The following is a 25,456-nucleotide window of genomic DNA, read 5'->3' as shown; positions in this document are numbered from 1 at the left end:
ACCGTTCGAAGCGTTTTCGAAGAAATCTCGAGTTCTAGGAGTTGGAATCAAGCGAGGATCGAGGCATAGCGATCCTAGGAAAGAATAGAAGCTTCTTGACCGAAGTATTTGATGAGAAACAACCCAATCAAAGGTGTTGACGGTGAGAACTCGTCAACCAAGTTAAGTTAGAAAAATTGAATTGTAGAGATTATCAAAAGAAAAACTTTAAAGATCTAATTGGAAACTCAAAGAACACTTGCAGAAGAAAAATGGTGAATTGAATTTGAATTTCTTATGGTGTAGTGCTACAGTATTTTTTCCAACCCCTTTCCAAGTAGAAATAGAGTTCATATTATAGTGGGCTCTAATGGCTCCGGATACATTGTGGTCCAGGGGACCAAGTGGTACACAAGTACACTGTCAGGAGAGTGGTATCAGGGGTAGTGGTGTTGGTTCCAGTACATGGCCAGGTACCACAAGGATGTCTCCACTACTTGATTCGTACGAAAGTCAGAGGAGTGGTACCAGGCATAGTGATGCAGGTGGTGGTGGTGTCGACTCTGACATCTAGCCATAGACACACAGGCCATGCCCTTTCTCCTAGTACTCCCACTACTTGTCTAGCACGAGTATTTGGATCGGGCATACGGGGTCCTGCAGGTCGTACCCCGTACAATATCGTACTAGTACAATCCTTTCGACCCGTACTGGAGCCTCTAAGCATTGGGATATCCATAGGTCTTCGTAAGAGATATCGCACCGAGGTATAGGAAGTGAGACACTTGATGCATGTAAGGAACTTGGCGCGAGGTAGGGCTCTCGGGTCCTTGGTGCGAGATGCCCGAAGTACCTCAAGGCCACCCACGGACATAGGTGATAGGTGTGTGAGCTGGTCCTGGGGGTTCGAGATAACGTGGCCTTACCAGATGTCTGGGTGTGTGAGGCGAGATGCCCCCTCGTGAGGCCCTTGGAGGCACGACTCTCGTGGCGTAGGGCCTCCCTCACGAGGCCCTTGATGGCGGGGATCCCCTGGCGCGAAGCCTCCCTCGCGAGGCCCTTGGATGGAACAGCTCCCGTGGTGTAGGGCCTCCCTCGCGAGGCCCTTGGTGGTGCACCCCTGGTGTGCGAGACATCCCCTCGTGGGGCCTTGGTGGCGCGGCTCCCCTGGTGCGAAGCCTCCCTCGCGAGGCCCCTTGAATGGCACAGCTCCCGTGGCGCGGGGCCTCTCTCGCGAGGCCCTTGGTGGTGTGCCCCTGGTGTGCGAGACACCCCCTCACGGGGCCTTGGTGGCGCGGCTCCCCTGGCGCGAGGCCCCTTGATGGTGCGGATCCCCTAGCGCGAGGCCTCCCTCGCGAGGCCCCTTGATGGTGCGGCTCCCCTGGCGCGAGGCCTCCCTCGTGAGGCCCTTGATGGCGCAGCTCCCGTGGCGCGAGGCCTCCCTCGCGAGATAGGGCGAGATGCACGTGCAACTGGTGGGCACGCCTGTGAGGCTTCGTGAGATGATGGTGCAAGGCTCCATAGGACCTTCAGCGAGGTAAGCAAGGCGGATTGGGCTTGACCCTCGCGTGGGGTGAGACAGGTCAATCTTGCGAAGGCCTTGCGTGAGGCCTAGGTCTTTCAGGATCATGTCAAATTTGCGGTGCTCACACTTGCCCCCCAGTCTAGGAGAGGACCTTTAGTTGCTCTGGTAGACTCTTCTCTTTGATTCTTATAAATAGGCCTTCATGCCTAGCCTACTATCTACACCTTACTTCCTTAGCTTAGTGGTTTTGAGATTCCTTCTTCTTTCAAGAGGTAAGGGGTTCAATCCCCCACTATCTCATTTAGTTATTGTTTCCTCCCTTTTTTTATTTTTATTATATATATTTGAGCTCATTTTTGGTGTGTCTATATCCCTTCATATATTTGGAGGCTAACACATATTTTCTGTTTATTTTCGCAGACGCGTACTTTCGACCATTTAGCTTTTTTTGACCGTGACGGTACTTTTGGCCCTTAACCTCCTTTTCACCACGACAGCGTCTCATTTTTCCTGCTTGAGGTATATTCTCTTTTTTTTCTCTATTTTTTTTTTATTGGGTCCAAATTAGCACTGCTCGGGATGGGGTATTTTAGCCTGAGCTTGTCGTGAGTTAACCTTGTTGCATGTCCCTTTATTCATATCCCGTAGTGGGTCATTAAGAGCGTTTGTGCCTAGAAGTATTGAGTCCATTCCTTTGTGTTTTGTAGCAATCCTCTCATTTATACGTCAACCCTTTTTGCTTTCGGGATGAGGTCTCATGGCGAGTGATGGTCCGTTCGGCATTCCTCCGGGGGTTGAGTTTCTTGACTTATCTTCAGACTCAGAGTCCCCTGAGGAAAACCCTTACCAAGACCATGACACCTTAAGGTAGGCCCGTATTCGTCATCTTGAGCACATGGCTGAACTTAGGCGTAAAATTTGGGTGGTAGAGAGCGAAATTGACTCGGTGTTGAGAGGAGACGGAGCACCTTTCCCCCCTGACCTTAATGACCACATAGCGAGCCTTACGGTGACCCTTTTAGATTTGTAGGGGGAGTTGGAGTTTATGGAGGGACATCTTCCGCCTGAGCCTTCTAGCCCATCCTCACCTGATGACTGTCATGGGGCCACTTCTACTTCTCTTCAGCTCTTATTTTCGATCTTCCCTGGCTTAGCGCTTCCGCAGCCGATGCCCCGGTGGAAGACTCTTGCTAGGAAGAGAGAATGGAGGGTCAAGTGTTCTGTCTCTTCCTCACCTTTTTCTTTTGGTTTTGCAGATATGCCGAAGGGAGGACGACGACAAGTATCCATCAATGACCAGGACGATGCCCCTATATTGGCATCCACCTTGGTGTCCCACGTGTCAGAAAATAAACTGAGGGAAATTGTGAAGTACTACCGTGTTCCTCCGGAGTACGCCTTATACACCCCTTTGGACAACTGCCGGGCTGACTGCCCTAGTCCCAGCTTCGTGGCCCTTAGTGAGCACATCCTGAAGGCGGTTGGTACCATCCCATTACACCCGTTCTTCGTCACGATCCTCAACTACTTTGACCTTGCTCCACTTGAGTTGGCACCCAACAGTTGGCTGACCTTGAGCAGCCTTTTTATCGCGTTTGCGGAACTTGCCAAACGTGCTCCTACGGCGCTAGAGGTGCACTTTCTGTACAATCTCATGCCCTCTCCCAAGTCCAAGGGCTTCTATTACCTACAAAAAGCCAATAATGAGGTCCCTTTGATAGAGGGCGCAGTGTCCAACCCGGGGTCCTGGAAGCAGGACTTTTTCTTAATGAAAGGCCCTCTTTCTGTTCGCGAGAACTTCCGTTCCGCTCCCAGTAAGTACCTTGAGCCACCTTTTCTTCTTTTTTTTTTCCTTTTGTTGAAACTTATTGTTTTATAACTTATGTTTGTGTTGATAATGGTGTGGATCATGCAGAGCAGTTTTCCATACCCGAGGTTGTTGGGTCAGAAGCGGACGCTGTGAAGGATCTTATCAACGCTGACCCCGCCATGAAAAAGGCTGCGTACCTATTCACTGTGGAAAATCTTAACCTTCACAGGCTGTCCCCAGTTTCAGATCCCAGGTTACTGTGGACGATTCCTGGGTCAAAGAGGATGAAGGCTGCATCGGCTGAGCCTTGCCCGGGTGAAGGTGAGGCTGAGGATGTGCCGGAGGAAGTCCCCCTTAGACAGTTATCCTCGTCTCCCAGGGGATGTCCTCCCTTTGTCCCTTTTGACCTGGACATGGCTTCCCAATCCCAAGGTCAACATGCCATACCGGGGCATTTTGTTTGCCCCGACCCCACGGACTTTGACGCTTTTACTCAGGCTCCCCTCAACCCCGGTCCATCGAGGGCTTATTTTCCCAATCTTCCTGCACCCCCTCCTAATCTACTGGGGGCTCATTTTTCCAATTTTCCTGCGCCCCCTCCTGTTTCGGCAAGCAGGTCGTCTGTCCTTACCCAGCCAGGTGCCCTTGACTCAGAAGGGGTGCCCTGGGTGAGTCGCATGGCGACCTCTTACGGGCGGCGGTATGTCCAAATCGCCTCAGACCTCCTCGAAGCTGATTGGAATGGTCTTGGGAGTTTTGCCCTGTCGGACCTTGGGGAGACTCTGACGCGCACTACTGCTTGGGTGAGTTCATGCATCTTGTGTCGACCATATTTTTTTTTTGTTACTTATCATTGTTGTTGTTATCTTTCTTGTGCAGGCCTATACTGTGGCTCAGCGGTTTGCTAACTCGACTCACAATCTTTCCGCGTCGAGTACCGAGAAGGACCGTCTTGCGGCCCGGGTCCAGGAGCTCGAGAGAGAGCTTGATGAAACCAAGTCTAAGCTAAAAAAGGCTCGGGCGAAATTTTCTGCCTCGTCAAAGAGGAAGAAGAAGGCAGTTGTCAAGGCCATGATGCTGCAGGAAAGGGTCACCAGCCTAGAGGGCGAACTCTAGGGTGCCAAGGCTATCGCGGTTGCGTCGCAGGAGAGGGTCGCTTCTCTAGAGGCCGAACTCGAGGCTGCCAAAGCTGATGTAGCTGCGTCGCATGAGAGGGTTTCCTCTTTAGAGGCAGACAGGGCAGCCACTGAGTATAGGTCTATAGAGCGCGCCCTCTATGGTGTATAGAGGCAGGATCCAAACTTCAATTTCTCCTCCTTTGGCAAGCATGTCGTTGCCCAGACGGCTGGGTAAAACGCCCGGGGCAGGAGGCCTTGAGGTCGTCATTTCGTAATTTCTGTCAATTAGCCCGCTGTGGGTGTAAGCTCATTTGAGCCTTCTTGTTCTTGTAATAATAAATTTTTTTTAAATCTTGCCATGTTACCAAGACTCTTTTTTAATATATACATTTGCAGTTATTCATCTCTTATTCCTCTGTGTTTGAGGTCTTTTTGAGCCTGTATGATGGGGTTTGGTAGGTTCCCCTCTTTTATTTATCAGGCTAGAGGTCCTTTGGAGCCCATGTGAGAGGGTTCAAAGGGTCCTTTTTTGGTGCCTCTTGATTATTTTAATAAGGATATTTTTATCCCTTGGGTTCTAGCTATCCTTTTATATATTTTTGTGCACGCTTATTATTTTTTTGCGAGAACATCCTTCTCGTCATTATTCATAGTACTATTTTTGCTAGGCATGTAAATGGGGCGAGTCTGCCCCGCCCCACTTCTGCCCCGCCACTCCCCGTTAACATTTTGCCCCGCCCCGATTAGTCTATTGAAGCGGGGCGGGTCGCCCCGCCCCGTCTTAATCGAGGCGGGTTTGCCCCGCCCCATTTGCCCCATTTGTCTTTTTTTTTTTAAGAAATATTAAATTTTAATTTTAGAATTCTCTTTAAACTTAAATTATTTTTTTATTGCAATCCTTATTTTTTATACTTCTTGTCAACTACACCTTCAAATATTTTATTTTATTTTTTATTTTATAATTTACAAAAATAATTACAAGAATAAGGATAATTAAATAAAACATATTTTTTAATATTTACAATTCTTTCATAGAGTAGTTATGGAATATATTTTTTTATAAATCTTACACTTAAAATCTATTTAAAATTAAGAATATTCTAAACCACATATAAAATGTCAATTTTACATATTATGCATGTATATAAGTAACATGAGAGAATTGTATTAAATCATATCATTATATCATCATTTAAATCAAGAATTTGCCAAGTATAATAAGGGTTTCTCAAGAAAACAAAGTAAAATAAAACTATCATATGCAACATAGCACTCCACTTTTGAGAGTTTCTTAAGAGAACAAAGTAAAATAAAACTATCATATGCAACATAGCACTCCACTTTTGATGCGTCAAAAGAATCAAATGACTTTCTTCTTCTTTATTGACCTGCTACCTTAATCATCAAGATCAACTATGTATGGCTCCTACAAAAAAAAAAATATGTATTAAAAATAGAATTTAATAATTTATTTGATGACTTATAAAAACTTAATTAAGTACCATAGTTGGATCTACATCATTATCTTCATCATTCATGGTGACTAGTGGAGTCGCTTATGTAAAGAAAATAAAAAAAATTAATATTGAAATAATACAATAAAATATGAATTTATATATATATATATAAAGATAAGTATATTTACCTTTTTTGTCATTTACCAACCAATTTTGAGTGCATATCAATGCTTCTAATGTAGAAGGATGAAGTCTCGCTCGGTGTGAACCCACATGTCTACCGCCAATATTGAATGTAGATTCCGAAGCAACAGTGCTAATAGGCACAGCAAATATATCTTTGGCAATCATATTCAACATAGGATATTTGAGTCCTGTTACTTTCCAATAATTGCATATATCAAAGAACTCATCAGTCCTAGGTATCAATTTCTCTTCCAAATAGAGTTCTAACTCTGACTTCACAATCTCTACACCATATGCAACTCTAACATATGTGTGAAAGTTAGATAGATCATCTATTTGTGTTTGAGAAGATGCTGATACACTATCCATTTGCTGACTTCTTTCTCTAAGATTAGGAAACTTAGAACTGTACTCTTCTAGTAGCTCATAACAAAGCTTGCGGACCTTCTCAATTTCAATCTCATATTGATCATTTCCATAAATGGTAGGAAAATAATATTCGATCAACATAAACTTATATCTTAGATCCAAAACAATAGCCACAGTCATAAGCCCATGAATCTCTTCCCAATACTTTTGAAACTTAGACATCATTTGAGTTGCCATGTCCCTAAGAAAGGGCTCATCTAGTGTCATCCATGCTTTAATTCTCATTTTAATTTGACACATCTTTGGGAAAAAAAGATTAGCTATAGGATACTTGGTTCCAGAAAACAACTCTGTCACCTCATGAAACACTTCCAACTTGTCACACAATTTTTTAGCTCTAATCCAATCATCTTCTGATGGCGCATATCTAACATATCTTGAATCACGTAGTTTTAATTGTTCAAATACTCTATTGTACAATAAAGCTACGTTGAGCATCAGGTATGTTGAATTCCACCTTGTTTGACAATCAAGTGATAACTTTTTAGTACATGTCACTTCAAGAGAACGAGCAGTGTCCTCAAATTTCTCATACCTCTTTGGTGTGCCCGACCAATAAGCAGCACTGTCTCGAATCTTGTCAATGCTATCACCAATAACAGACAAACCATCCTTGACAATAAGATTCAAAATATGCGCACAACAACGCATGTGAAGTAGCTTTCCTTTTTTTATGAAACAGTTAGAATTAAATTTTTCCTTCAAAAGTGGAATCATTGCATCGTTAGTTGTACAATTATCCACAGTCACTGTACTAATCTTGTCTTCAATATTCCATTCAGACAGACACGAACTCAATGTATCAGTAAGTGTTACAGCATCATGTGGGCATGGTACATACTTAAAACTTATAATCCTACTATGCAACTTCCAAGAGTCATCTATGAAATGAGCTGTCACAGTCATATATCCCCTCTTTTGATGATTGGCAGTCCACATATCAGTGGTTATAGCTATTCTACTTCTATTCTTCTCCAAAATTTGGCTACATTTTTCCTTCTCAACCTTGTACATTTTCAAAATATCAGACCTAATTGTATTCCTTGACAACATTTTAAACATAGGGCAAAGAGTATTTGAATAGTCTATAAAACCACTATGCTCAACCATCGATAAAGGGTATTCATGTAGAATGATCATTTGAGCTAACTTTTTTCTCCCTAGTTCAGGATCAAAATTGTAAGTTGTGACTGAAGGACTTGCATTAGGATTAGGATTCATGGCAAGTTGTTCCTTTATTACTGGGCATATTTTCACATGAGCAAGCAAATGTTTAGTCCCATTACTACTCTCTCCCCCTAATTTCCTCCCACAATGGTTACAAACTGCCTTCAGTTTACCATCAATTTTTTGCAATGTAAAATGATCCCATGCAGGAGATGTTCTCTTTCTCTTAGTACTTCTACTCTCACTTTCATCTCTTGTATTTCCTAGAGAATGTGCCTCTTGTGTGTGTGTTGAATGAACATAATCAACATCATCGACAAAATTAGATTTGATAACATCTTGGGTAGACATGTTTAGTGTTTGATCTAACCTACATTATATCCACATAACAATTAGGAAATGCTTGGCTCCAAAAATATTATACATATGTATAAATATAACTTAAAGATTACAACACATAAATTCTAACCAGTAAAGGCTTTGACCAAGAAAATAGTGCCACTGACAGTCCTAATGAAACACAATCCGCAGGGTCCCTGAGTAGAATAATCATCATGAAACCTATTATTATCAATGACCCCAACCAAAACACAAAACAAAAGTACACATAGCATAACAGAACATTAAGTTTTGCATTTATTTAAGACTGTTTTGCATTTATTTAAGGTCTAGAAAAACACAACAGAACAGAACAGAAGAATTTCATGTCTCATGAATCAAAGATGAACAGTACCAAGGCCTAAAATTACAACACCGATTGAATATTTATGGCTCAACTCAAACTTCCAAAAATAATAAATGTCAAGGAAATAACATATAGATAGATATATGACAGTCATAAAGTCAACAATGAAACTTCTGGTGAAATGTAATGGGCTCCATGAAGTTGACTAGTACTTCTGAAAAGATGTAAGACTAATGATTAAGAAGACTATTGGTTCTAGCAAGTCTTAGAGACTAAGATGGCTGCTTTTTTGTTAAATTGGTCATCAAAGGGATTAGTCAAAAAAATTTAAGGAAAAGAGAACAAATAATTTATTCTATGTAGTGTTTAGTTTCTTCTATTTCTTTTCTTTTCAATCATCTATAATGGTTTTGTTTATTATACGCATAAAAATGAAAATAAAAACCCAGTAAACTATCAAACCGCATTTGAAGCAAATATGAAAATAAAAATATGGTTAGATATGTCATAAACAAACTGTTCTACTATTTGAGTTTGCATACTTGACTAAATAACCAACATTTATGTAGATTCAAATGAAAGGAATGCAATATATGTTTACAGCCACAGTATGCCTGAAAGAACAGTTGGATTGAAACAGCTTCTAGCCAACTGGTATATGTTTTGCCTGATCCTGTTTGACCATAGGCAAAGATGCAAACCTGAAAAAAGAAACGACCATAATGTTGCTAAGATTTATGTTATATGAGTAAACTCAATTCATGAAATAAAATTGAACGATGACAAGAAGGAGAAAACCTGATGCAACAATATAAGGGTGACAAAAACATGTTTATCAATGTTGAACATTACATACATAATAGAAAAGAGAGAAATAACTAATAAGGTATAATTTCACAGAATCTGAGTGCAAAATCAAGTTCATAAGCTGCATTTGGATTGTTTATTACATCAAGTTCCATATGAATCAGGAGCCAAAAATTCACAGCAGAGCAAAGACAAGAACATGAAAATGAGCACCTAGCAAAAGAACCATCAAGAAACCCTTGAATTCAAAAGTACTTTACATGCAAAATTTGTGTTCACAGAAGCAATACCCATCTGAAAAAATGAATAGAAGATCTGAAGATGGAGAAGATGGAGATGGAGAAGAGAGCACTCACCATTACCCAAAACTTTGCAGGTGACGGTGGCGGGATACACCACCGGTCAACGGGCAAAACACGTTCCTAGATGGAAATTAGTGGCGGGAGTGTCGATCCTGGCGGGAACTTCATTGACCATGTTCTTCCTGGTTGTTCTAAGGTTGGATCGGCATTCGGCAGCAGCAGATTTGGTTTGGAGAAGAAGGTTTCGTTTTTGGCTTTGGAAAAAAAGGGTTCAGTTCAGTATAACTCACTTAGAAAAAAAAAGTAATCGGGGCGGGTCTGCCCCAACCTTCCTGAATTTATATCGGGGCGGGGCGGGTTAAAGCCCTGCCCTGAATTCTGCCCCAATTTTACCGGGTCAATGATGCCCCGCCGGGTCGGGGCCCCAACCCGCCCCGCTCCATAGACCCATTTTTCCATTCCTAATTTTTGCAAGGGTCTCTTTTAGGACCCTTTTTGGCTAGACGGCTTGGTGGCCGCTCTAGGCTTATTAGCGGGTGCTCTTTCTGGGGCTTCTCCCTTTGAGAGAGTACCTGCCCTTATTTGGGAGCTCGTTGTTGTTGTTGTTTTCTCTATTTTTTTTATAAGACCTTTTGGCCTCCATAGTGTTCGTAAGGGTAGCTAATCCTTATGAACTTCGGGAGATGCCTTGAAAGGTCTCCTCCCTGTTTGTTAGGGTTCACCATGCCCTGATACAAGGGGTCCTTTTAAGGATCCTCCTTTTTAGGAGCCCTTTTTAGGATCCTCCTTTTTAGGAGCCCTTTCTGGAATCCTCCTGATAGAAGGTCCTTTTTAGGATCCTCCTTTTTAGGAGCCCTTTTTAGGTTCCTCCTGTTAGAGGGTCCTTTTTAGGATCCTTCTGATAGAGGGTCCTTTTTAGGATTCGTGTGCTTGCTGTATGCTTTTGCCTCCTGTCCTACCCCCCCCCCCCCAAGTGTTTGGTGAAATTTATTTCGGCAGGCACTTTGGCTGATGCTCGCATAGAGAAGAAAAATAACACATGAAGTTGCGACCAATTTCACTTATAGCATGTGGTTTACAACGACATATATAAAAAAAGGGTTACATCTAATTGGGAGGTTACCTAGGTAGCCTCTTTGATTCTTACTTACTAAGATAACATAACAAGGAACAAACTAAACGTAGGTCCTCTTTGCACCGGGTGCCGAAGCCTCACTGGTAGCATTTCTTGAGGTGTTCCGTAACTCGTGGGTCCAACTCGTCTGGGTTGCGCCCTCATACACAACCATTGCCATCAGTACCGATGGTTTTGTGGCTGTGCGGAGGGACATGATATAGCACTCCCTCGCTTCCTTCTGCTCCCCTTTCATGCATACTACTCCCCCAGGGGTTGGGAATTTCATAGGTAGGTGATACACAGAAGTTATCACCTTCAATTCTCTCAGAGAAGGTCTCCCTAATACTGCATTGAAGGCTGAGGCGCAATCCACCACGACAAAGTTTGCCATTATGGTGGTTTGCCTGGGTTGTTCCCCCATGGTGAGGGCTAATTCAATTGCACCTAGGGGCTGTATCGTGTCCCCTGTGAACCCGTAAAGGGAGGTATTGCAGGGTTTCAGGTGTCGGACGCTCAGTCCCATCTTCTCCAAAGCGGGGCGATGCAGGATGTCTACAGAACTTCCATTATCCACTAGGACCCAATTTACTCTCATGTTCGCAAGCTGGACAGTTAGCACCAGGGGGTCATTATGAGGGAAATGTACCCCCTGGGCGTCTTCTTCAGTGAAAGTTATTGAGTCATTCTTGCCTTTGAAACTCTTCGGGGGGCGTTGCTCCAAACTTAAGACACACGGTGGTGGACTTCGTCTGGCCTCCTTGGCATATTTGTCTCATCCCTTCCTTGAATCGCCTCCGAATCCTGGACCTCCAAAGATGGTCCTGACCTCTCCCTGTACTTCTAGGGCCACCTCTCGTGCCCGCAGCGGGGACGCTCCTTCTTCCGGCCTCTGGTTCTCCTTCGCACATATTTACCCAAATGTCCCCTGCGGATGAGCTCCTCGATTTCCACCTTCAAATGGTTGCATTCCGCGGTGGTATGGCTGATATCCTTATGATAATGGCAATATTTGCTGGGGTCTCTTTTAGACTGGTCTTTTTTCATTGGCGGGGGCCTTTTGAAAGGGACCTGGTTTTTTTTCATAACGAAAATATGCTCTCTTGCATGGGGTGAGGTCAGTGTAAAAGGTGTAGGGGCCCTGTAGGCGCTCATCAGAGCATTGATGCTTCCGGGGTCGATCATCTCTCGTTCCCTCATAAACCCCCTTCTTCTTTGCACCGCTTTGGTTTTCTCGGATCGAAGGTTTCAGGGGCGACTGGCCTTTTCCGGCTTTGAGGCTCTCGTGACCATCCTCCACGCGAATATATTTTTGTGCTCGCTCGTAGAAATCATCCTAGTCTGTGACCTCCCTCTTGAGCATGTTATCCCATAACTTTCTTCCTAGGCGTACTCCAGCTGTGATTGCCATTTTCTGCTCTCGACGAGTCAGGCTCCCTACTTTAGCTGCCTCCATATTGAACCTGTGAATGTAGCTCTTCAGACTCTCATTTTCTTCTTGCTTCACATTTGCGAGGCTGGTGCCTGGCATCGTGTAGTCTCGCACGACGTGGTGCTGCTGAAGGAATTCATCAGAAAACTGTTGCCAAGATCTGATGGACCCCGGTCTAAGTCTTTTGAACCATTTGTACACAGGTCCTTTTAATGTGACAACGAAGCAATGACACCTCGCCCCGCTACTAATTCCCCTCAGCTTCATCAGGTCGTTAAATGTATCTAGATGGTATTTTGGATCTGTGCTTCCTTCATAGTGGGTCATATGGGGCTCCTTAAAGTTCGTTGGGAGCCGGATGGCTTGGATCTCCTTGATGAAGGGTGACTCATTATCAAACTCTTCCACAAAGGCTTGACCTCCGGAGGCGGTGACGATTTTGCTTCGCAGGCTCCTCATTTCTGTGTCCAGGTTTTGCCTTCTCTTGCTTAGGGAGTCTCTCAAAGCGGACGGCTTAGGATCCCCCTTTCCTTTGCCTTCTCGGGCGCCATAGGGGGTGTGGTCCTTTTACCCGCCCTCTTTTTTTTGAGCTCTTCCCGTAGATCTGAGGGTGCTTTCTTTGAGGTGACCTCTTCATCGTTACAAGGGGCAGCATTGGTCTTCGGCCCTGGCCCCTGGGGCTGCTTCGGTGGTCCGGGGCATTCATGATGCTTCGTCCGGGGGGTGTTACTAGTGGAGAGTCGGGTCCGTCCATCATCTACTGGGACGGTGGTTTCTACTCCCTCCTGGCCTCTCTCTTTCCGCTTAGGGAGTGTCATGTGTGATCTCCCTTGCAACAGGCCATTTATCACCTCTTGCATGTTGTCCAAGGTGGTTTCTAGCCACTGATTCTTACGATGAAGTTCTCGTATCTCATCTTCGTAGAATTGAGACTTAGAACTCGAGCTCATGGAGTGGACTCGAGGGTGCTTGTCAGCCTGGCGCTTCGACGGGCCTGGATGTTGCCAACTGGGGTTTGGCACCTGCGGCGGTCTCGGAGGCAGGAAATCATTGGTGCCCCTTGTTGGGGCAGGCGCCGACCTTGGGCAATCCTCCTCAGGTGCGACTGCCGGGGACGAGGCCTCCCTTTGCTCTCTGGGCACCTCGGGCTCCCTTGGGGCCTCCATGTTTGCAGGTGGAGGAGGATCCCTCATGGAGGCTTTTAGCTGATCTCCATCAAGGTGGACCTCCACCTCGCGCGGCTCTCTCAGCCATTTTGAACGTCGCGGCATTTTTTCTTATTGGAATTGATAGAAGAACAGTGACTTGCAATCTATCCTTCCCACAGATGGCAAACTGTTGACGGTGAGAACTCGTCAACCAAGTTAAGTTAGAAAAATAGAATTGTAGAGATTATCAAAAGAAAAAATTTAAAGATCTAATTGGAAACTCAAAGAACACTTGTAGAAAAAAAAATGGTGAATTGAATTTGTATTTCTTATGGTGTAGTGCTACAGTATTTTTCCAACCCCTTTCCAAGTAGAAGTGGAGTTCATTTTATAGTGGGCTCTAATGGCTCTGGATACATTGTGGTCCAGGGGACCAGGTGGTACACAAGTACACTATCAGGAGAGCAATATCAGGGGTAGTGGTGTTGGTTCCAATACATGGCCAGGTACCATGAGGATGTCTTCACTACTTGATTCGTACGAATGTCAGAGGAGTGGTACCAGGCATAGTGGTGCAGGTGGTGGTGGTGTCGACTCTGACATCTATCCATAGACACACAGGACATGCCCTTTCTCCTAGTACTCCCACTACTTGTTTGGCACGAGTATTTGGATCGGGCATACGGGGTCCTGCAGGTCGTAACCCGTACAATATCATACTAGTACAATCCTTTCGACCCGTACTAGAGCCTCTAAGCATTGGGGTCTCCATAGATCTTCGTAAGAGATACCGCACCGAGGTATAGGGAGTGAGACACTTGATGCATGTAAGGATCATGGCACGAGGTGGGGCTCTCGGGTCCTTGGCGCGAGATGACCGAAGTACCTCAAGGCCACCCACGGACATAGGTGAAAAGTGTGCTAGCCAGTCCTGGGGGTTCGAGACGACGTGGCCTTGCCAGATGTCTGGGTGTGCGAGGCGAGATGCCCCCTCGTGAGTCCCTTGCAAGCGCGACTCTCGTGGTGCAGGGCCTCCCTCACGAGGCCCTTGATGGCGTGGCTCCCCTGGCATGAAGCGTCCCTCGCGAGGCCCTTGGATGGCGCAGCTCCCGTGGCACAAGGCCTCCCTCGCGAGGCCTTTGGTGGTGCGCCCCTGGTGTGCGAGACATCCCTTCACGGGGCCTTGGTGGCGCGGCTCCCCTAGCGTGAGGCCTCCCTCGCAAGGCCCCTTGAATGGCGCAATTCCCGTGGCGTGGGACCTCCCTCACGAGGCCCTTGGTGGTGTGCCCCTGGTGTGCGAGACACCCCTTCGCAGGCCCTTGGTGGCGCGACTCCTCTAGCACGAGGCCTCCCTCGCGAGGCCCCTTGATGGTGTGGCTCCCCTGGCGCAAGGCCTCCCTCGCGAGGCCCATTGATGGTATGACTTCCCTGGCTCAAGGCCTCCCTCGCGAAGCCCCTTGATGGTGCGGCTCCCCTGGCGCAAGGCCTCCCTCGCGAGGCCCCTTGATGGCGCAGCTCCCGTGGCGCGAGGCCTCCCTCATGAGGCCCTTAGTGGTGTGCCCCTTGTGTGCGAGATGCCCCCTCGCGGGGCCTTGGTGGCATGGAGAGTGGGCACGCCTTGGTGACCTCGCGAGACAGGGCAAGATGTGCGCACATCTGGTGGGCACACCTGTGAGGCTTCGTGAGACGATGGTGCATGGCTCCATAGGACCTTCAGTGAGGTAAGCAAGGTGGAGTGAGCTTGACCCTCGCGTGGGGTGAGACAAGTCAATCTCGCGAAGGCCTTGCATGAGGCATGGGTCTTTTAGGATCATGTCAAATTTGTGGTGCTCACAAAAGGTAATCTAAGTTTTTAGTTTTGAGTTTTTAGAGTTTCTAAGCTTAGAATTGGCTTTTGTGAATCGTTGAGTTTTTTGTTCATTTGAGCCTTGGGATTTGATGGTTTTGGATCATTGGGAAGCTTGTGAACTTTGATTTGATTATTTGGAAGTGTTTAGGTATGTTTTTGGAGGGTTTAGGATGAAGGAAAACGAGTTTGGGGATGGTTCTGGGTTGGGGGTCGCGGCCCTGTTCTTGGGTGCCGCGGCCCTAGCTCGAAGAAGTTGGTGGAGCAAGTTTGGCCTTGCTGGGCACCGTGGCCCTAGGTGTAGGGCGCTGCGGCCCTTGCTCTTGGAGTGGCTAGGGCTCGTGGCCCAAGGTGTTAGGGCCACAGCCCATGGACAAGTTTGAGCCCGTTTGAGTGTTTTGGCCCCGGGAACTTGGTTTTAGGCCTCGGGATTGTTCCTACTGCCCGGATTAGTGGGAATTGATGTCCCGAAGAATATATCTTGGTTTGGGAACCTTTGTTATTCATTTTATTGATGGTATCCTATATTTGGTTATGACTAGGTGACCGCCAAATGACTAAAAGTCAAATCGTTCTCAAGGGTCGTTCTTCTATTCATTCTTGCTCGAATCAGAGGTAAGAAAACTGCACCCTGTGTATATGACATGCATGATTGTTATTAAGGCATGTTGGTTGATAAATGTGGACATTGATTGCATATTAAATGCTTAGCAGAGCTTGCTTACTTGTGTATGGCACGGACTAGTCAGGGACGGCACTGGTCGCGTATTACTGACCTAAGAGTCAAAAATGGCATAAGCGTCCTGAACACAGGGCTGAATGAAGATTAGATCTAATTAATATCAGCGTTGAATGACTCTAAGGCATTAACGCTGGACCGACCCTAACGTCGATGAAACTTATAAGCGCTTGGCTAGTCTAAGACTAGTTACTCAGAGTTAGGGCCAAAGGCCTAGGTGACTGCTTGTCACATGGCTAGGGAACAGTGTTCCATAGTTATGACTCTAGAGACATGAGGAAGGTTATGTTGGTGACTAGTCATCATGCACCTATCCTGTTTAAGCTAGTGAAAGGTTCACTTATCTGTTAATCCCTGGTGACCCTATCGTCACATGGCTAAAGGGAGTTGTACCCACCTTAGTGATTTCTGCGGCTGTCACTTACCTGTTTTGGACCGAAAGTCTTGAATGATTATTATGATCATTATTGATATTATATCATGCTATATTGTGTTTTCTTGTTGGACCTTGGCTCATGGGTGCTATGTGGTGCAGGTAAAGGGAAAGAAAAGCTCACCCAGCCTTGACTGGAGAGCTTAGGTGATGATGTGTACATATGCGGCCACGTGACCACCATGGCCAAGGAGTTCTCAAAGGAACTAGGGGGTTTACCCTATTTTTGCCGCTTAGGTCGGCAGGTTAGTAAATTTGAAACAGTAGTGACCATTTTGAGTTGTAAATAACTTGTAAATGTTTTTTATGGGCCCATGAACAATTTTATGTATTTAATAAAATATATCCTTTCCTTTTTATTGGTTTTCCACCTTAGCCTGTTAATAACACTTAGATGCACGTTTTTAACCAAAGGACTCGGGTAGCAAGTCAAATTTCTGGTTCACCGTTCACCATAACTGTTCTTGGGTAACCAGGGCATTACAACTTGGTATCAGAGCGAGCCAAGGTTAAGGTTCCTGTAGACTGGCTGGGCATATATACACTTCACTGAAGTCAAGCTCGACTCATGGTTTGGTAACTATTTATGTAGTTATATGTATAACTGCTTAAATATAGTATATATGCTTTACCTGTATGCATGAGACACCATGTTAAACCTGTGCCCTGAAATATTATATCCTCAGCAAATGTGTGCTAATTAGTACTAGATTGCTGAAACATACTTATTAGTATGGTTGATTGTGAAATATTATGTGATACATGCTGAGTGTTAAATGATATAAACATGTATCTGCTTGTATATTTGTATGACTGTGGAATATGATAATTGTCTGCTTGTTCTTGGACCATAAGGCAGCAAGAAGTTTAGTTATTACTACCTGACTGGCCATATTGATCGTTGTTTCAGCAAGGTATAAGAGATAAGAATGAATTCAGGGCAGACAGATACTTCAGCTAGCCAGGGTGATCAAGGCCAGAATAATAATAGTCAGGGTCAAGAGAATGATCAGTCACAGATTCCACAGCCAGCTCCTGTAAACTGGTAGCAGATAATTAGCGATTTGCAGGCTACAGTGTTGAGAAAGGGGGAAGAGCTTCGTCTCTTGAGACAGCAGCAAGCGCCTGCAATGGCCATTGTATCAGAGGCACCTCCTGTGTCGGTGCCAGCAGCTGCCTGAGGTTGGAAATAAATAGGAGCTTCTTTATGAAAGGTTCCGGAAGCAGCAAACTCCAGTATTTGAGGGCAGTGCAGATCCTGCCAAGGCAGAGAAATGGATGAGTATGATTACCACTATTCTTGATTTCATGAGGGTATCTGGTAATGAGAAGGTGGCCTGTGCCACTTATATGTTTTGGGAGGATGCTCGGATTTGGTGGGAGGTTGTTCCCCAGACCAAGAATGTAAATGCCCTGAGTTAGGAGGAGTTTCAAACTCTGTTCAATGAAAAATATTATAATGATGCCATCAGAGCTGCGAAAGCTGAGGAGTTTATTAGGCTACTTTCGGAAAGTTTGTCAGTCACTGAGTATGCCTTAAAGTTTGATCGTTTGGTAAAGTTTTCCATGGAACTGGTGCCCACTGATGGGACCAGGAGTGAGAGATTTCTTCAGGGGCTACAGCTCAGATTTGCCCATGATGTACGTATCACCACTGTGGCTGGGGTTACCACCTATGCACAGGTGGTTGAGAAGGCACTCACAGCTGAGAGTGCAGAGAACAGGATCTGGCATGACAGTGCATCCAGAAAGGATTTCAGGAGGACTGGTCCTCCATTTGTGGGTTCTGGTAGGGGTGGAGGCCCCAGTGATAAGAAGAGGGAGGTTCCTAACACCTTCCCAGTTCTAGGTCCTGATAGGCGACCTCGTGGTATTTCCATGGGTCGTCCATGTGGTAGTGAAGCCTGGAAGTCTTATCCTGAGTGCCCCAGATGCAAGAGGCATCATTTAGGAGAGTGTAGGGCAAGGGACTGCTTCTCATGTGGAGCAGTGGGTCATCTTAAAAAGGATTGCCCTATGGCATGAAAAGAAGAACCCAGGAAAGCGGACAGCTCGGCCCTAGCTCAAGTATTCGCATTGACACAAGCAGAAGCTGAGGCTTCTCCCTCAGTAATTACAGGTCAGCTTTTGAGTGCTGGAACCCCTTATAATGTATTGATTGATTTTGGTGCTACACATTCTTTTGTTGCTAGTAGTATTATTGATAGACTGTGTAGACCTTATGATTTCTATGATGTGGGGTTTGGAACTTTGTTACCCACTAGAGAGTTAGTGGTATCCAGGAGATGGGTTAGATCTTTGCCAGTGACAGTGGAGGGCAGAGAGTTATCAATGGATCTAATAGAGTTGGTTATGACTAACTTCGATATGATATTGGGTATGGATTGGTTGGAAAAGTATGGGGCAACCATTGATTGCAAAAGGAAGATGGTCACCTTTGAGCCTGAAGGTGAGGATCCTTTTGTGTTTGTTGGTACTGTGCATGGACCTCACATACCTATGATTTATGTATTGAGGGCTAGGGATCTATTGCAAGGAGGTTACATTGGATTCTTGGTCAGTGTGGTTGATACCACCCAGGTCGTACCAGTGAGACCAGAAGATACCAGACTTGTTTGTGAATTTCTGGATGTGTTTCTAGAGGATTTTCCAGGGTTGCCACCGCACAGAGAAATTGAGTTCGTTATAGAACTGGCACCAGGAACGAAGCCAGTGTCTAGAGCACCTTACAGAATGGCCCCAGCTGAGTTGAAAGAATTAAAAGTGCAGTTGCAAGAACTGTTAGATTTTGGTTTTATTAGACCTAGCTTCTCACCTTGGGGTGCGCCAGTTCTGTTTGTGAAAAAGAAGGATGGTTCTCTGAGGATGTGCATTGATTACAAAGAACTGAATAAGTTGACAGTTAAGAATAAGTATCCTTTGCCAAGGATAGATGATCTGTTCGATCAGTTGCAAGGTAAGAAGGTATTCTCAAAGATTGACCTTCATTCTGGTTATCATCAGTTGAGGGTCAAGGAGGGAGATATATCGAAGACTGCTTTTCGTACCAGGTATGGGCATTATGAGTTCTTAGTTATGTCATTTGGATTGACTAATGCCCCTGCTGCTTTTATGGATCTGATGAACAGAGTATTCAAGGATTATCTTGACCAGTTTGTGATCATCTTCATCGATGATATTCTGGTATATTCTCAGTCTGAGTCAGAGCATGAGCAGCATCTGAGGTTGGTTCTACAGAGACTGAGGGAACACAGAATGTTTGCAAAGTTCAAGAAATGTGAGTTCTGGTTATCTCAGGTATCCTTTCTTGGGCATATTGTCAGTAAGGAGGGGATTAAGGTAGATCCAGCGAATATTGAAGCGGTCAAAGATTGGCTAAGGCCAAAGAATGCTTCTGAGGTTAGAAGTTTCCTTGGGTTGGCTGGCTATTATAGGCGTTTCGTGGAAGGGTTCTCAAAGATTGCTACTTCGTTGACTGAGCTGACACACAAGAGTCAGAAATTTGTGTGGTTAGATAAATGTGAGAACAGCTTCCAGGAACTGAAGCAGAGATTGATTACAGCTCCGATTCTGAGTCTTCCGACAGATCAGGGGAAGTTTGTGATTTATTGTGATGCTTCTCATCAGGGTTTAGGTTGTGTTCTTCTCATCAGGGTTTAGGTTGTGTTCTGATGCAGTCAGAGAGAGTAATTTCTTGTGCTTCTCGTCAGTTGAAGGAGTATGAAAAGAGATATCCCACTCATGATTTAGAGTTAGCAGTTGTGGTCTTTGCTTTAAAGATATGGAGGCATTATCTTTATGGAGAAAAGTGTGAGATTTATATAGACCACAAGAGCCTGAAATACTTCTTCACCCAGAAAGACTTGAATATGAGGCAAAGGCGTTGGCTGGAGTTAGTAAAAGACTATGACTGTGAGATTTTGTATCATCCAGGAAAAGCCAACGTGCTAGCTGATGCTTTAAGCCGGAAGGGTCCGAGACAGATTTATGGTATGAGGCTGATAACCAGGGTGTTGCCGCAGCCCTTGGACAGGTTTGAGTCCGTTTGAGTGTTTTGGCCCTGGGAACTTGGTTTTAGGCCTTAGGATCGTTCCTGATTAGTGGGGATTGATGTCACGAAGGCTAGATCTTGGTTTGGGAACCTTTGTTAATCATTTTATTGATGGTATCCTATAATTGGTTATGACTATGTGACCGCTAAAGAGCTAAAAGTCAGATCGTTCTCAAGGGTCGTTCTTTTATTCGTTCTCGCTCGAATCAGAGGTAAGAAAACTGCACCCTATATGTGACATGCATGGTTATTCTTGAGGCATGTTGATTGTGTAAATGTGGACATGGATTGATTATTGAATGCTTAGCAAATCTTGCTCACTTGTGCATGGTACTGACTAATTAGTCAGATTTGGCAAAGGTGTCAGTATCAACTGTGAAGTTGGGACTTATTAGTCAAGTTCGGCAGTGGTACTGGGCACTGGTCACACAGTGCTGACTTATAAGTCAGGATGGCCTTAGCGTGTTCAACGCAAGCCAATAAAGGTTAGATCTAATCGACATCTGCATTAAATGACCTATAAGAGCGTTAATGCCGGACCGACCTCAAGTTCGATGAAAACTAAAAGCGCTTGTGTGACTTACCCATCAGTCACTCATCTGTTTAAGCTAGTGACTTACCCAGCAATCACTCATTTGTTTAAGCTAGTGACTTACCCACCAGTCACTCATCTGTTTAAATTAGTGACTTGCTTGTCAGTCATTCATTATGGTTTACCAGAACCTCAAGTGATATTCACTCATCTGTTTAAGAGTTATAAGCTCTGTGTGATTATAATAATAATCATTTGATAATGTTTATATGCAATACTATGTTTTCTTGCTGAGCTTTGGCTCATGGGTGCTATGTGGTGCAGGTACAGGGAAAGAAAAGCTCACCCAGCCCTGAGTGGAGAGCTTAGGTGGTGATGTGTACATATGCAGCCGCTTGACCACCACGGCCAAGGAGTTCTCAGAGGAACTAGGGGGTTTACCCTATTTTTGCCGCTTAGGTCGGGGGGTTTGTAAATTGGAAACAGTAATGACCAGTTTGAGTTGTAAATAACTTGTAAAAGTTTTTATGGGCCCATGAACAGTTTTATGTACTTAATGAAATATATCCTTTCCTTTTTATTGGGTTTCCACCTTAGCCTGATAATAACACTGAGAAGCACGTTTTTAACCAAAGGACTCGGGTAACGAGTCAAATTTCTGGTTCACCGTTCACCGTAACTGTTCTGGGGTTACTAGGGCGTTACAACTTGGTATCATATTTATGGTATGAGGTTGATAGCCAGGGAGTTAGTAGATGATATGACCAGAGCTGGTATAGAATTACTGGTGGGCCAGTTGGCTAATATTACACTACAGTCTACACTGTTGGAGAGAATCAAGGAGAATCAGTTGAGTGATCCACAACTGATCAAGATCAGAGAGGATGTTTTGGCTGGAGCATCCAAAGATTATACAGTGTCTGAGTTAGGCTTGTTGAGATACAAGGGGCGGATATGTGTTCCATTAGACACTGCTTTGAGGCGAGAGATTCTGGATGAATCTCATACTACACCTTACTCTTTGCATCCATGCACCACGAAGATGTATCGGGATGTGAGATCGTTGTATTGGTGGCCAGAGATGAAGAGAGGTGTAGTAGAGTATATGGCTAAGTGCTTGACATGTCAACAGGTCAAAGCTGAGCATCAGAGGTCGGCAGGGTTATTGCAGCCTCTGGATATCCTAGAGTGGAAGTGGGAAGACATCACGATGGATTTCGTGGTGGGCTTACCTAGGACTGTTGGTCAGCATGATTCTATTTGGGTGATAGTGGATCACTACACCAAGTCAACTCACTTTCTGCCAGTAAAGACTACTTATACAGTTGACCAGTATGCAGATCTCTATGTGAGAGAGATCATGCACCTCCATGGAGCGCCTAGGTCGATCGTGTCAGATCGGGACCCCATGTTTACTTCCATGTTTTGGGGGAGTTTGCAAAAAGCCATGGGGACACAATTGAAGTTTAGTACTGCTTATCATCCACAGGCAGATGGGCAATCTGAGAGGACTATCCAGATATTGGAAGACATGCTGCGAGCATGTGTGCTGGACTTTGGTGGATCTTAGAGTAAGTATCTACCTTTGATAGAATTTTCCTACAATAACAGTTATCAGTCTACCATTGGAGTTGCACCTTATGAGATGTTGTATGGTAGGAAATGCAGATCTCCCATCCATTGGGATGAGACAAGTGAAAGGAGCTACTTGGGTCCTGAGGCAGTTCAGAGGACCAGTGAGGTCATTGAGAAGATTAGAGCTCGGATGCTCGCTTCTCAGAGTAGATAGAAGAGTTATGCAGATCCCAAGCGCGGGAATGTGGAGTTCCAAGTGGGAGACTATGTCTTCCTTAGAGTCTCGCCATGGAAAGGGGTGAGAAGGTTTGGGAAGAAGGGTAAGCTGAGCCCCAGATTTGTAGGTCCATTTGAGATCTTGGAGAGGAATGGTCAGGTGGCTTACAGGTTGGCCTTGCCACCGGCGTTGTCAGCTGTGCATAATGTATTCCATGTTTCAGCTCTTCAGAGGTATGTATCTGATGTGAATCATATTTGGAGCTATGAAGATCTGGAGCTTGAGCCAGATCTCTCCTTTGAGGAGCAACTGGTTCAGATACTTGACAGAAAAGATAAGGTCGTCAGGAATAAGATGATACCTTTGGTTAAGGTGTTGTGGAGGAACAGCAAGGTCGAGGAAGCGACCTGGGAGCTGGAGTCAGATATGCAGAGTCAATATCCCAACCTGTTTAGGTAAATTTCGAGGACAAAATTTCTGAAAGGAGGGGATAGTTGTAATGCCCCGAAATCCCTAATGCGGTTTAATGGCTGGATTAGTAGGCCGGGAGGGCCATAACTGTTTAATTATGCCATTAAATGATTATATGCATGTTTATGTGAATTATATTATAATATGATGTTATATGCATGCATGTGGGTCCACATTTGATCATTATGATATTTTGGTAATTTGGCCATGAGGGCATATTTGTATATTTGGGTGCATATTGTGATTTTTGAATGAGATCCCATTATTATGGAGATATATTCGAGCTATTCAGCATGAGACGGTCTTATATTATGAATTAGCGGTTTTGTCATAACAGGGGTCTTTTATTGGGATATTGAGTTATGAGGATGTTATTTGATGATAAATTGGGAAGTTATTGAGATCAGGAGGAAATTCTGGAAGTTTTGACTATAATGTTCCCGGGGAGGTTTTTGGGGTCCCGAGCACTAGGTTTTATTTGAGGTTACTTAAGCTTGAAGTGGCTTGTCAGATAGAATCGTACGTTAGAAAATCTCTCGTTCTCTTCCCGTTAGTTTGCTTTACCGTTCGAAGCATTTTCGAAGAAATCTCGAGTTCTATGAGTCAGAATCAAGTGAGGATCGAGGCATAGCGATTCTAGGAAAGATTAGAAGCTTCTTGACTGAAGGATTTGACGAGAAACAACCCAATCAAACGTAATCTAAGTTTTAAGTTTTGAGTTTGTAGAGTTTCTAAGCTTAGAATTGGCTTTTATGAATCGTTGAGTTTTTGGTTCATTTGAGCCTTGGGATTTGATGGTTTTGGATCATTGGGAAGCTTGGGAACTTTGATTTGATGATTTGGAAGTGTTTAGGTATGTTTTTAGAGGGTTTAGGATGATGGAAAATGAGTTTGGGGATGGTTCTGGGTTGGGGGTCGCGGCCCTGTTCTTGGGCGCCGCAGCCCTTTCTCCTTGAGTGGCTGGGGGTCGCGGCCCAAGGTGTTAGGGCCACAGCCCTTGGACAGGTTTGAGCCCGTTTGACTGTTTTGGCCCCAGGAACTTGGTTTTAGGACTCGGGATTGTTCCTACTGCCTAGATTAGTGGGGATTGATGTCCCGGAGGCTAGATCTTGGTTTGGGAACCATTGTTATTCATTTTATTGGTGGTATCCTATATTTGGTTATGACTAGGTGACCGCCAAAGGAATAAAAGTCAGATCGTTCTCAAGGGTCGTTCTTTTATTCATTCTCGCTCGAATCAGAGGTAAGAAAACTGCACCCTGTGTGTATGACATGAATGATTGTTATTAAGGCATGTTGGTTGATAAATGTGGACATTGATTGCATATTAAATGCTTAGGAAAGCTTGCTTACTTGTGTATGGCACTGGTCGCATATTACTGACCTAAGAGTCAGAAACGGCATAAGTGTCCTGAACACAGGGACGAATGAAGATTAGATCTAATCAATAACAGCATTGAATGACTCTAAGGCATTAACGCTAGACCGACCCTAAGGTCGATGAAACTTATAAGCGCTTGGCTAGTCTAAGACTAATTACTCAGAGCCAGGGCAAAAGGCCTAGGTGATTGCTTGTCACATGGCTAGGGAACAATGTTCCATAGTTATGACTCTAGAGTCATGAGGAAGGTTATGTTGGTGACTAGTCATCATGCACTTAGCTTGTTTAAGCTAATGAAAGGTTCACTTATCTGTTAAGCCCCGATGACCCTATCGTCACATGGCTAAAGGGAGTTGTACCCACCTTAGTGACTTCTGCGGCTGTCACTTACTTATTTTGGACCGAAAGTCTTGAATGATTATTATGACCATTGTTGATATTATATCATGTTATATTGTGTTTTCTTGCTGGGCCTTGGCTCATGGGTGCTATGTGGTGCAAGTAAAGGGAAAGAAAAGCTCACCCAACCTTGAGTGGAGAGCTTAGGTGGTGATGTGTACATATGCGGCCACTTGACCACCACAGCCAAGGAGTTCTTAGAGGAACTAGGGGGTTGCCCTATTTTTTCCGCTTAGGTCGGCGAGTTTGTAAGTTTGAAACAGTAGTGACCATTTTGAGTTGTAAATAACTTGTAAATATTTTTTATGGGCCCATGAACAGTTTTATGTATCTAATAAAATATATCCTTTCCTTTTTATTGGTTTTCCACCTTAGCTTGTTAATAACACTTAGATGCACGATTTTAACCAAAGGACTCGGGTAGCGAGTCAAATTTCTGGTTCACTGTAACTGTTCTGGGGTAACCAGGGCATTACAATTACGCTTGTCTTGGGATGTGCATGCACAGTCCCTAGAGATATTTAGCAATTCCCAGCTAGTGATGTACCAGGTACTAGGGGAGTATTAAGCCAAGGGACTTAGGATGATGCAGTGCCTGAACAAGGCAAAGGACTTGTTGACACAATTCAAGAGATACTCGATTACACAAGTCC

At 44.7% G+C, this 25,456-nt stretch overlaps 1 long non-coding RNA gene across 1 annotated transcript; it reads right to left on the bottom strand.

The window, feature by feature from the left end:
* Nucleotides 1-8,169: 8,169 nt before the first annotated feature.
* On the bottom strand, nt 8,170-9,748 carry LOC133830972 (uncharacterized). The gene is made up of 3 exons (XR_009892310.1): nt 9,520-9,748; nt 8,958-9,057; nt 8,170-8,207 (listed from the first exon to the last, which is right to left on the bottom strand). It is a non-coding gene; the product is annotated as an uncharacterized LOC133830972 (long non-coding RNA).
* Nucleotides 9,749-25,456: the final 15,708 nt, after the last annotated feature.

This window comes from Humulus lupulus, chromosome 1 (assembly GCF_963169125.1).
Source record: "Humulus lupulus chromosome 1, drHumLupu1.1, whole genome shotgun sequence".
Lineage (NCBI taxonomy): Eukaryota > Viridiplantae > Streptophyta > Magnoliopsida > Rosales > Cannabaceae > Humulus > Humulus lupulus.
The sequence above is the reverse complement of the archived record's forward strand: the minus strand, read 5'-3'. Positions and strand labels throughout refer to the sequence as shown.